General features: G+C 42.8%; 1 long non-coding RNA gene across 3 annotated transcripts in view; it reads right to left on the bottom strand.

The window, feature by feature from the left end:
- Nucleotides 1-715: 715 nt before the first annotated feature.
- LOC123364660 overlaps nt 716-9,721 on the bottom strand; it is a 140,490-nt gene continuing 131,484 nt past the window's right edge. For 2 of the 3 annotated variants that reach the window (XR_006577200.1, XR_006577199.1), the window contains exon 3: nt 716-2,057. This is a non-coding gene — a long non-coding RNA (uncharacterized LOC123364660). The remainder of the gene's footprint in view (nt 2,058-9,721) is intronic. The other variant, XR_006577201.1, reaches the window with a different exon arrangement.

The raw sequence follows: 9,721 nt of genomic DNA, 5'->3' as shown, positions 1-9,721 counted from the left end.
ATAGAGAATGAAGCTCTATGAAAAGGATTGCCATTGATGTCTCATTGATCATTTGGTTATAACATTTTCCCCATTATTTTATTTATTTATTTTGTCTTTTCTTCTTTAAGGATAAATTTTACCACTTGCTTCTTGCAATATATGCAAGTACTGGCTTCGTACTCTGCCCTGCCAAAAATCCCTCTGCACACAAATGGGCATCTTTTCTGCAAACTATGTACAGTGTTCTCTTAGCCCAATCCCTTGCAGATCTGGTTTCCACAATTTATTCTTATTTTAACTGTCTTTTTCTGAACTCTAATTTGTCTCTTACGGTCTCTAAAACTGAATGAAATTCTCCAATATTGTCTGTATCACTGCTGAAAATAGAGGGATATTATTTAACCTACAGATTTTATGTGATACCTCTTTTCATATATAAGCTGAGGATATTGTATTGGGTGAAGTCTCATGGATAAAGTCACAATGTATATATTCTTTTTCATTTTTCGTCTGCTATTACCCCCAGATCATCATCTATGGTAACAGAGTTGAGCTAATGTTTACCCATGCTGTACTACTGTCTTCAGTTTTTAATCTCGCAAATGGATTTTCTTTCTTACAAAATAAACACAGCAGACCTTTCAGCCTTATATTTTACTTTGGGATCTTCTTTATTCAAGAGATAACAGAAGTATTCTTCCCATCTCTTTCTTTATTCACCCTAGTTCTCCCTACATATTACCTTAGATATGAGATTCCTTCCATTCCTATCACTTAGCTTAGCAAAAACAAAGTGATTTTTTTCTCTTATTTACCATCCTTTACTCCATGCATTCTCTGACACTATTGGTTTTCTTGATTGCTCTTAATCAACATTCTGGCTCCACTTTCATCTTCCCATTATTTCTTATCCACTCTTCAATCTTCAGATCCTCCTTTTCTGTGCTTGTTTACACTCTCCCTGATGGTCAAAAAGTGAGATCCTTTGAAACTAATACTGTTGCTTTCTGCTTGCCCAACTCCTCAAACTCTTCTAGTTCGCTTTCCCCTCTTGGTGCTGAAAAATTGATTTGGAATGCCGCTCTGACTTCCTTTTGCAATTTTTGGTATGATTTTTCTGCACATTGATAGAAAATATTTCCTCTCAAATAGAATGGGATCATCCTAGTTTCCTGGTCTCTTGTTTTTAAAAGTGTCTTGTGATCAAATCTTCCTTTCTTTGTTCCTGTTGTTACACAGAAATCGCTTTTGCAAAAATCCAGTAGCTTCTTTACATCTTCATTTATGCCCCTAATACTAACTGGTCGCTAGTTTAGGAGCATGAATCTTACTCTGTGCACAAAAGGTTTTCTAGAACCATAATATTAAATGTAACAACATATTATAATATGATTCCCCACTGCTTCCTTTTTAATTGAAGTTTGGGGTTTGATGTAACTTGTGTTGTACAGTGATTCGTTATTTCAAATATTCCTAGCACTCCAAAATAATCTTTAAAACTCATCCTAACATTATGTTCCTCTTTCAAGTCTGCCATCAGCACAAACTTTTCAGTAGAGTCTTGGTGTGAAATCATGGTCCCATTGACTTCAGTGGGCCCAGGATTTGGACCATGGACTCTACCTTTAACGCCTCTGCCAGAAATGTACACTGTGATTCTTCCATCTCTTCCCATCGTATCTGCTCAACTAGACAAAAGCTTCCATATGTTACAATAGATATAAATTCCCTGCCCTAGCCATCTCATTTCCTTCATTCCTTTAACGACTGTAAGCACTCTCTTATTTTGCCCATCCATGGGACATGTACAATCTCCATTTCCCTACCTGTTTTCTTAAGTCATCAATGATCCAGTACATTCTGCTGCCCTCCATAATGGAAATGATGTAGGGTTACTTTGGAGAACTCACTGAAAAGCTGAATTTGTGCTCATTCCATCATGCTATGCTGGTCCCATACTTTTTGCCTCCTGCTTGCTGATCACATCACAAGATGCCCCGAATCAATCACATTCTCACTGGGATCTCTGTGCAGGTGTTTTTCAAAGCCATTGTCAAACTATTTCGTGAAAAGACCTTGGAAAATAGTGGGGGGGGAAATTCAGAAATATTTTCATGAATCCATAATCTCATTATGATTTCAGCCAGTTTTGCACTCCTTTTTGTTCTCTTTTCTATCTTATTGTGCATGAGTTTTTGTTCACTTTAATGCTGGGGAATGGGTGCCCATACAAATATTCATTCACAAGCAAAGAAGGGTACTCACTCTTGTGCTAGAAGTATTCACCCTTTGGCCAATGACACACTGTGATGGGGCGGATCGGCCCCACACTGGTACGGCAGGGGATAATGCCTCCCTCCTAGCAGAAGAACCCCCATCCTTGAGGCTCTGCCAGGCATGCTCTACCTGGAAATCAGGTATAAAAGCCTGTGGAGCTGCTCAGTCAGGGCTGACCGCCGGGAAGGAGGAAACTTGGTGGAGGCTCCAGCCTGCGAGCCGCTTCAGCCCCTGACTGCAAAAAACAGAGAGTCTGAGGCCCAGACCAGAGACCGGTTGCCCACAGTGAGTAGACAAGAGTCGGATTCCCAACAAGTCACCTGGGCCAAGGAGCTTGGAGACCCTGACAGCGAACAAGCCCTGCCACAAGGACACATGGTAGGAAGTGGATTAGAGGGGTAGAGTGAGTGGTACCTCGCACCTGAAGGTCAGCATGTTGTGAAAGGATCCCTGCTGACTGGGTGGTGACCACACTCACTGCTGACAGGGCCCTGGGTCAGGCCCCGGTGGAGAGGGGGGCTGGGTCCCCCTACCACCTCTGCTGCCACCCACCCCTAGGTGGCAGCCTACCTCTTTGACTCTGACCACTTGGCCACAAAACCCTGACCCCTAGGGCAATTGTATGGACTCTGGCCATTGGGCCGTGCTGCCCTAGGGGCGCCTTGTATGGACTCCAGCTGCTAGGCCGCATTATCTCACTAGGGAAGGGGAAGTAGATGGACTCTGGCCCTTGGGCCACACTGTGCTAACTACAGAAGGGTTTAGAACACAGACTTGGGCGTAGAGAGGCTGTGTTACCTCCCGCCCCCTTGATGTACTAGCCCCGCCACACACACCATGAGTAATTCTAAGTAGTCAAAGTTGAAGTGAATAGATTGGAAGCAACTGATAGACTGAAACATATGCATGTGAATCATAGAATTATAGAATATTAGGGTTGGAAGAGACCTCGGGAGGTCATCTAGTTCAATCCCCTGCTCAAAGCAGGACCAACACCAACTAAATCATCCCAGCCAGGGCTTTGTCAAGCTGGGCCTTAAAAACCTCTAAGGATAGAGATTCTGCCACCTCCCTAGGCAACCCATTCGAGTGCTTCACCACCCTCCTATGGAAATAGTGTTTCCTAATATCCAACTTAGACCTCCCTCACTGCAACTTGAGACCATTGCTCCTTGTTCTATCATCTGCCACCACTGAGAACAGCCTAGCTCCATCCTCTTTGGAACCCCACTTCAGGTAGTTGAAGGCTGCTATCAAATCCCCCCTCACTCTTCTCTTCTAAATAACCTCAATTCCCTCAGCCTCTCCTCATAAGTCATGTGCCCCATCCCCCTAATCACTTTCGTTGCCCTGCACTGGACTCTCTCCAATTTGTCCACATCCCTTCTGTAGTGGGGGGGAGCACCAAAACTGGACGCAATACTCCAGGTGTGGCCTCACCAGTGCCGAATAGAAGGGAATAATCACTTCCCTCGATCTGCTGGCAATGCTCCTACTAAAACAGCCCAATATGTCGTTGGCCTTCTTGGCAACAAGGGCACATTGCTAACTCATATCCAGCTTCTCGTCTACTGTAATCCCCAGGTCATAGAATCATAGAATCATAGAATATCAGGGTTGGAAGGGACCTCAGGAGGTCATCTAGTCCAACCCCCTGCTCAAAGCAGGACCAATTCCCCACTAAATCTTCCCAGCCAGGGCTTTGTCAAGCCTGACCTTAAAAATCTCTAAGGAAGGAGATTCCACCACCTCCCTAGGCAACCCATTCCAGTGCTTCACCACTCTCTGAGTGAAAAAGTTTATCCTAATATCCAACCTAAACCTCCCCTCCTGCAACTTGAGACCATTACTCCTTGTTCTGTCATTGGGTACCATTGAGAACAGTCTAGATCCATCCTCTTTGGAACCCCCTTTCAGGTAGTTGAAAGCAGCTATCAAATCCCCCCTCATCCTTCTCTTCTCAGTTCCCTCAGCCTCTCCTTGTAAGTCATGTGCTCCAGCCCCCTAATCATTTTTGTTGCCCTCCACTGGACTCTTTCCAATTTTTCCGCATCCTTCTTGTAGTGTGGGGCCCAAAACTGGACACAGTACTCCAGATGAAGCCTCACCAATGTCAAATAGAGGGGAATGATCACATCCCTCGATCTGCTGGCAATGCCCCTACTTATACAGCCCAAAATGCCATTAGCTTTCTTGGCAACAAGGGCACACTGTTGACTCATATCCAGCTTCTTGTCCACTGTAACCCCTAGTTCCTTTTCTGCAGAACTGCTTCCTAGCCATTCGGTCCCTAGTCTGTACCAGTGAATGGGATTCTTCCGTCCTAAGTGCAGGACTCTGCACTTGTCCTTGTTGAACCTCATCAGGTTTCTTTTGGCCCAGTTCTCTAATTTGTCTAGGTCCCTCTGTATCCTAGCCCTACCCTCCAACGTATCTACCACTCCTCCAAGTTTAGTGTCATCTGCAAACTTGCTGAGAGTGCAGTCCACCCCATCCTCCAGATCATTAATGAAGATATTGAACAAAACCGGCCCCAGGACCGATCCTTGGGTCACTCCACTTGAAACCGGCTGCCAACTAGACATGGAACCATTGATCACTACCTGTTGAGCCCAACAATCTAGCCAGCTTTCTATCCTCCTTATAGTCCAATCATCCAGCCCATACTTCTTTAACTTGCTGGAAAGAATTCTGTGGGAGACCGTGTCAAAAGCTTTGCTAAAGTCAAGGAATAACACATCCACTGCTTTCCCCTCATCCACAGAGCCAGTTATCAACTCACAGAAGGCAATTAGGTTAGTCAGGCATGACTTGCCCTTGGTGAATCCATGCTGACTGTTCCTGATCACTTTCTTCTCCTCTAAGTGCTTCAGAATTGATTCCTTGAGGACCTGCTCCATGATTTTTCCAGGGACTGAGGTGAGGCTGACTAGCCTGTAGTTCCCCAGATCCTCCTTCTTCCCTTTTTTAAAGATGGGCACTACAGTAGCCTTTTTCCAGTCATCCGGGACCTCCCCCGTTCGCCATGAATTTTTAAAGCTAATGGCCAATGGCTCTGCAATCACATCTGCCAACTCCTTTAACACTCTCGGATGCAGCGCATCCGGCCCCATGGACTTGTGCTCGTCCAGTTTTTCTAAATAGTCCCGAACCACTTCTTTCTCCACAGAGGGCTGGTCACCTTCTCCCCAGTCTGTGCTGCCCAGTGCAGCAGTCTGGGAGCTGACCTTGTTTGTCAAGACAGAGGCAAAAAAAGCATTGAGTACATTAGCTTTTTCCATATCCTCTGTCACTAGGTTGCCTCCCTCATTCAGTAAGGGGCCCACACTTTCCTTGACTTTCTTCTTGTTGCTAACATACCTGAAGAAACCCTTCTTGTTACTCTTAACATCTCTTGCTAGCTGCAACTCCAAGTGTGATTTGGCCTTCCTGATTTCACTCCTGCATGCCTGAGCAATATTTTTATACTCCTCCCTGGTCATTTGTCCAAGCTTCCACTTCTTGTAAGCTTCTTTTTTGTGTTTAAGATCAGCAAGGATTACAGTGTTAAGCCAAGCTGGTCGCCTGCCATATTTACTATTCTTCCTACACATCGGGATGGTTTTTTTCCTGCAACCTCAGTAAGGATTCTTTAAAATACACCCAGCTCTCCTGGACTCCTTTCCCCCTCATGTTATTTTCCCAGGGGATCCTGCCCATCATCTCCCTGAGGGAGTCAAAGTCTGCTTTTCTGAAGTCCAGGGTCTGTATTCTGCTGCTCTCCTTTCTTCCTTGTGTCAGGATCCTGAACTCGACCATCTCATGGTCACTGCCTCCCAGGTTCCCATCCACTTTTGCTTCCCCTACTAACTCATCTCTGTTTGTGAGCAGCAGGTCAAGAAGAGCTCTGCCCCTAGTTGGTTCCTCCAGCACTTGGACCAGGAAATTGTCCCCTACACTTTCCAAAAACTTCCTGGATTGTCTGTGCACTGCTGTATTGTTCTCCCAGCAGATATCAGGGTGATTAAAGTCTCCCATGAGAACCAGGGCCTGCGATCCAGTAACTTCTGCTAGTTGCCAGAAGAAAGCCTCGTCCACCTCATCCCTCTGGTCTGGTGGTCTATAGCAGACTCCCACCATGACATCACCCTTGTTGCTCACACTTCTAAACTTAATCCAGAGACTCTCAGGTTTTTCTGCAGTTTCATTCTGGAGCTCTGAGCAGCCATACTGCTCTCTTACATACAATGCAACTCCCCCACCTTTTCTACCCTGCCTGTCCTTCCTGAACAGTTTATATCCATTCATTACAGTACTCCTTTTCTGCAGAACTGCTGCTTAGCCAATTGGCCCCAGCCTGTGGCAATGCATGGGATTCTTCTTTCCTAAGTGCAGGACTCTGCACTTGTCCTTGTTGAACCTCATCAGATTTCTTTTAGCCCAATCCTCCGATTTCTCTAGGTCACTCTGGACCCTATCCCCACCCTCCAGCATATCTACCTCTCCCCCCAGCTTAGTGTCATCTGCCAACTTGCCGAGGGTGCAATTCATCCCATCATCCAGATCATTAATAAAGATGTTGAACAGAACCGGCCCAGGACCGACCCCATGGGCATTCTGTTTGATACCGGCTCCCAACTAGACATCGAGCCATTGATCACTACCCGTTGAGCCCAACAATCTAGCCAGCCTCCTATCACCTTATAGTCCATACTTGATGAGTATGAACAATTATGTACAAAGAATAAATTCATAGGAATCAGTTTCTAAACATTATTAATAGATAAAGATAAATTATTAGATACATTTTTGCTATGAATTGTTTGCCTAGTCCTAATGAAAAATATGTCGACTAAGTTCTAGTCTTCACCACTGTAACTCAAAATAAAAAGAAGCATAATATGAAATGGATCCCTGTATATCATATTCATCTCCTTGCAAGGGTAGGAAAGCATTACCTATACAGAACATATCAGATATTAAGGAGATACTACTACACTTGGTCTTAATCAAAGGACTAAGGGGGAGGCATTGATCAGAGACTATATTCTCATTATGGGAGTAGGTCCATTAACAACTTTCCATGTGTACTTCTTCCCCATCAGAAATATTTTTAAGGAAAATTTAAATTTAAAAAGAGGTCAATAACTTTTAAATATAAAAAAATCCTAATTATATCTCTGCTCCTTTTCAAAGGCCTAACCAGAAAGCCTTACATCCAAATTAAGTAGAGCAGAAAAATATTTTTTCTGGATATAGTGGGAGAAAATTTTGTCAGCTATGCCAGCACAGATACATTGACATCGGTTTCACCCTTTTAGCAGAATAAAATTTTATCCATTTACTACAAAAAAGAAAAAAAAATCCCCTCACATAAAATCACAGTATTGATCCATATTCATCCCTGATGCCATTTGACTGGAGTTAGTGAAATTGCCCCACACATACATTTTGGTTAATGGCATTTTGAGAAGTATATTAACAAACTAAGGGTTTTGTTGCTGCTGTTGTTGTTGTTGTTGTTTTTAAAAAAAAATCTCTTTGAGAACTATTTCCTCCATTTCTTAGAAATCAAGAGCTTTTGATCACCCTGAGTTCCCCTGACAGGTAACATGCCATTATAAAAATCGAGATAGATTAAACTGATTGATTGCCTTCAATTCGAATGTAGGATGCTCAGCACTTCACAAGATTGGGCTCTACATAAGCTTAGGGAAGGGTTATTGTTTTATACAGCCTGAATCATTCCCTTCCCTGGAGGATACTCTATTTACTGGAATTACTATACTTAGGAGTATATGGTTCACACACACACTTGTTTCTCATTCACTGTTCACATTCTCAGTGGATTTGAGTGAGGCTAAACTCCTGCAACTAACAGAAAATATTTAAGACTCCTATTCAGACATTTGGTCTCACAAGAACTCGTTCTGCATTTTTTTCACTTGTGCTTTGAATTAATACTTTATATAACCTGTGTTACAATAGTAATTGATTTGCAAAACAACCTTCATATATTATATGCAAACTGATTCTTCTACCAAATAGGAAAGACTTCCCAATGCAACAGTTTGCATGCTGAGCTGAAAAGCAAACACAGCTATCTGATTAATTGATTCTGACCTCATAAATATTATACTTTGGGGGCTCTAATGGAACTTCCTGAGGCTAAATTGCATGGTTCACCTCATTCATTTATATCTCTGGCTGACAGATGTACATTATGAAATGTCACTGAATATGCTGGCAATAAATGAGGTCTAACATTAGCATCTTGATTTTGTTTTCCTGAAGGAACACTTTTGTTAAATGACTCCGACACCAGTAAAAATATTATTCTCCACCATGTACATTTCTTTCTATTTTAATCAGTCTCTCAGAAATACATACTGGTCCTTCAACAATCAGAGACCTGGTAAATTAATAAAACAGGCTACTCTTTTGTTGTGTGTGCCTCCATTGTGGAGTCATATTATTAGAGAATATTAGATTGTGACAAGCATTTGATAGTGTGGCAGTTGTGCTAATGTTATGGTTATTACCTTTACTACCATGCAATGAAATATAGTTAATTAAAATGCAGTGAAGAAACTGCTCTCTCCTCACACCCCAAAAAATAATATAAATGTATTGTTCCAGTCAGCATACAGAATCCCCTGACCCTTTGCATTTATCCAGACATTATTTCATTTTATTTTATATTTTTTATTGCCAGTTGAGAATGATAAAACTCTATATAGAGGTCTGGGGAGCAACAGCAAATAACCATAACATGTGCAATTTAATGAAATGATATATCGTACTGCATTGTAATAAAACTCATAACAATATGGCCATGCTCCTATAGGGTGTGCAAATTCCAATAATCCACTAATCCTGGCCATGAACAAACCATGACTGCAAATGTAACTTCGCCTTAGAAAAAAACAGGCAGCAGATCCAGTGGCAAATGCAATAGTTAAAGAAAACAAACCACACTTTGGGGGCAAAAGCCCACACTATCGCTATCCCTCTCTCCAGCCCCATCCACCACCACCTCCACCCCCACCCCCACCAGCATTAAAATAAAGATTAAGTGTGCTTTTAAAGAGATCATTGGAGGAAAAATGTATCTGTCATGGGTCATTGCCACATACTGCAGGCTTATGAATTTAAACAAGCTCAAAAATGTCACCAATATCGTGTTATCTTCAACCTTAATGTGGCTGCCCTCTGCACGATTGCACAAGCAGGATAGGTTCAAGGAGAATTCCAGATTTGTACACTCTGTGCAGAGACTGGCTGCTGCATCCCCTTGAGCACAAAGGAGCACTCCTGATGGATTCTAGCCTCCCAAATGAACAACGAAGGTGGCAGGACAGCAGAGCTGGCTGGCCATAGAGGAGAGCGATGTTACAGTATTATCAGACCTATAAATAGTAGAAAAGCAAAAGGAACAGGGGAAGAGCTGTTTGTTATCACGGGTGTGATTATTAATTTAATT

The sequence above is a fragment of the Mauremys mutica genome, chromosome 2 (assembly GCF_020497125.1).
Source record: "Mauremys mutica isolate MM-2020 ecotype Southern chromosome 2, ASM2049712v1, whole genome shotgun sequence".
In the NCBI taxonomy this organism is placed as follows: Eukaryota; Metazoa; Chordata; order Testudines; family Geoemydidae; genus Mauremys; species Mauremys mutica.
The sequence above is the reverse complement of the archived record's forward strand: the minus strand, read 5'-3'. Positions and strand labels throughout refer to the sequence as shown.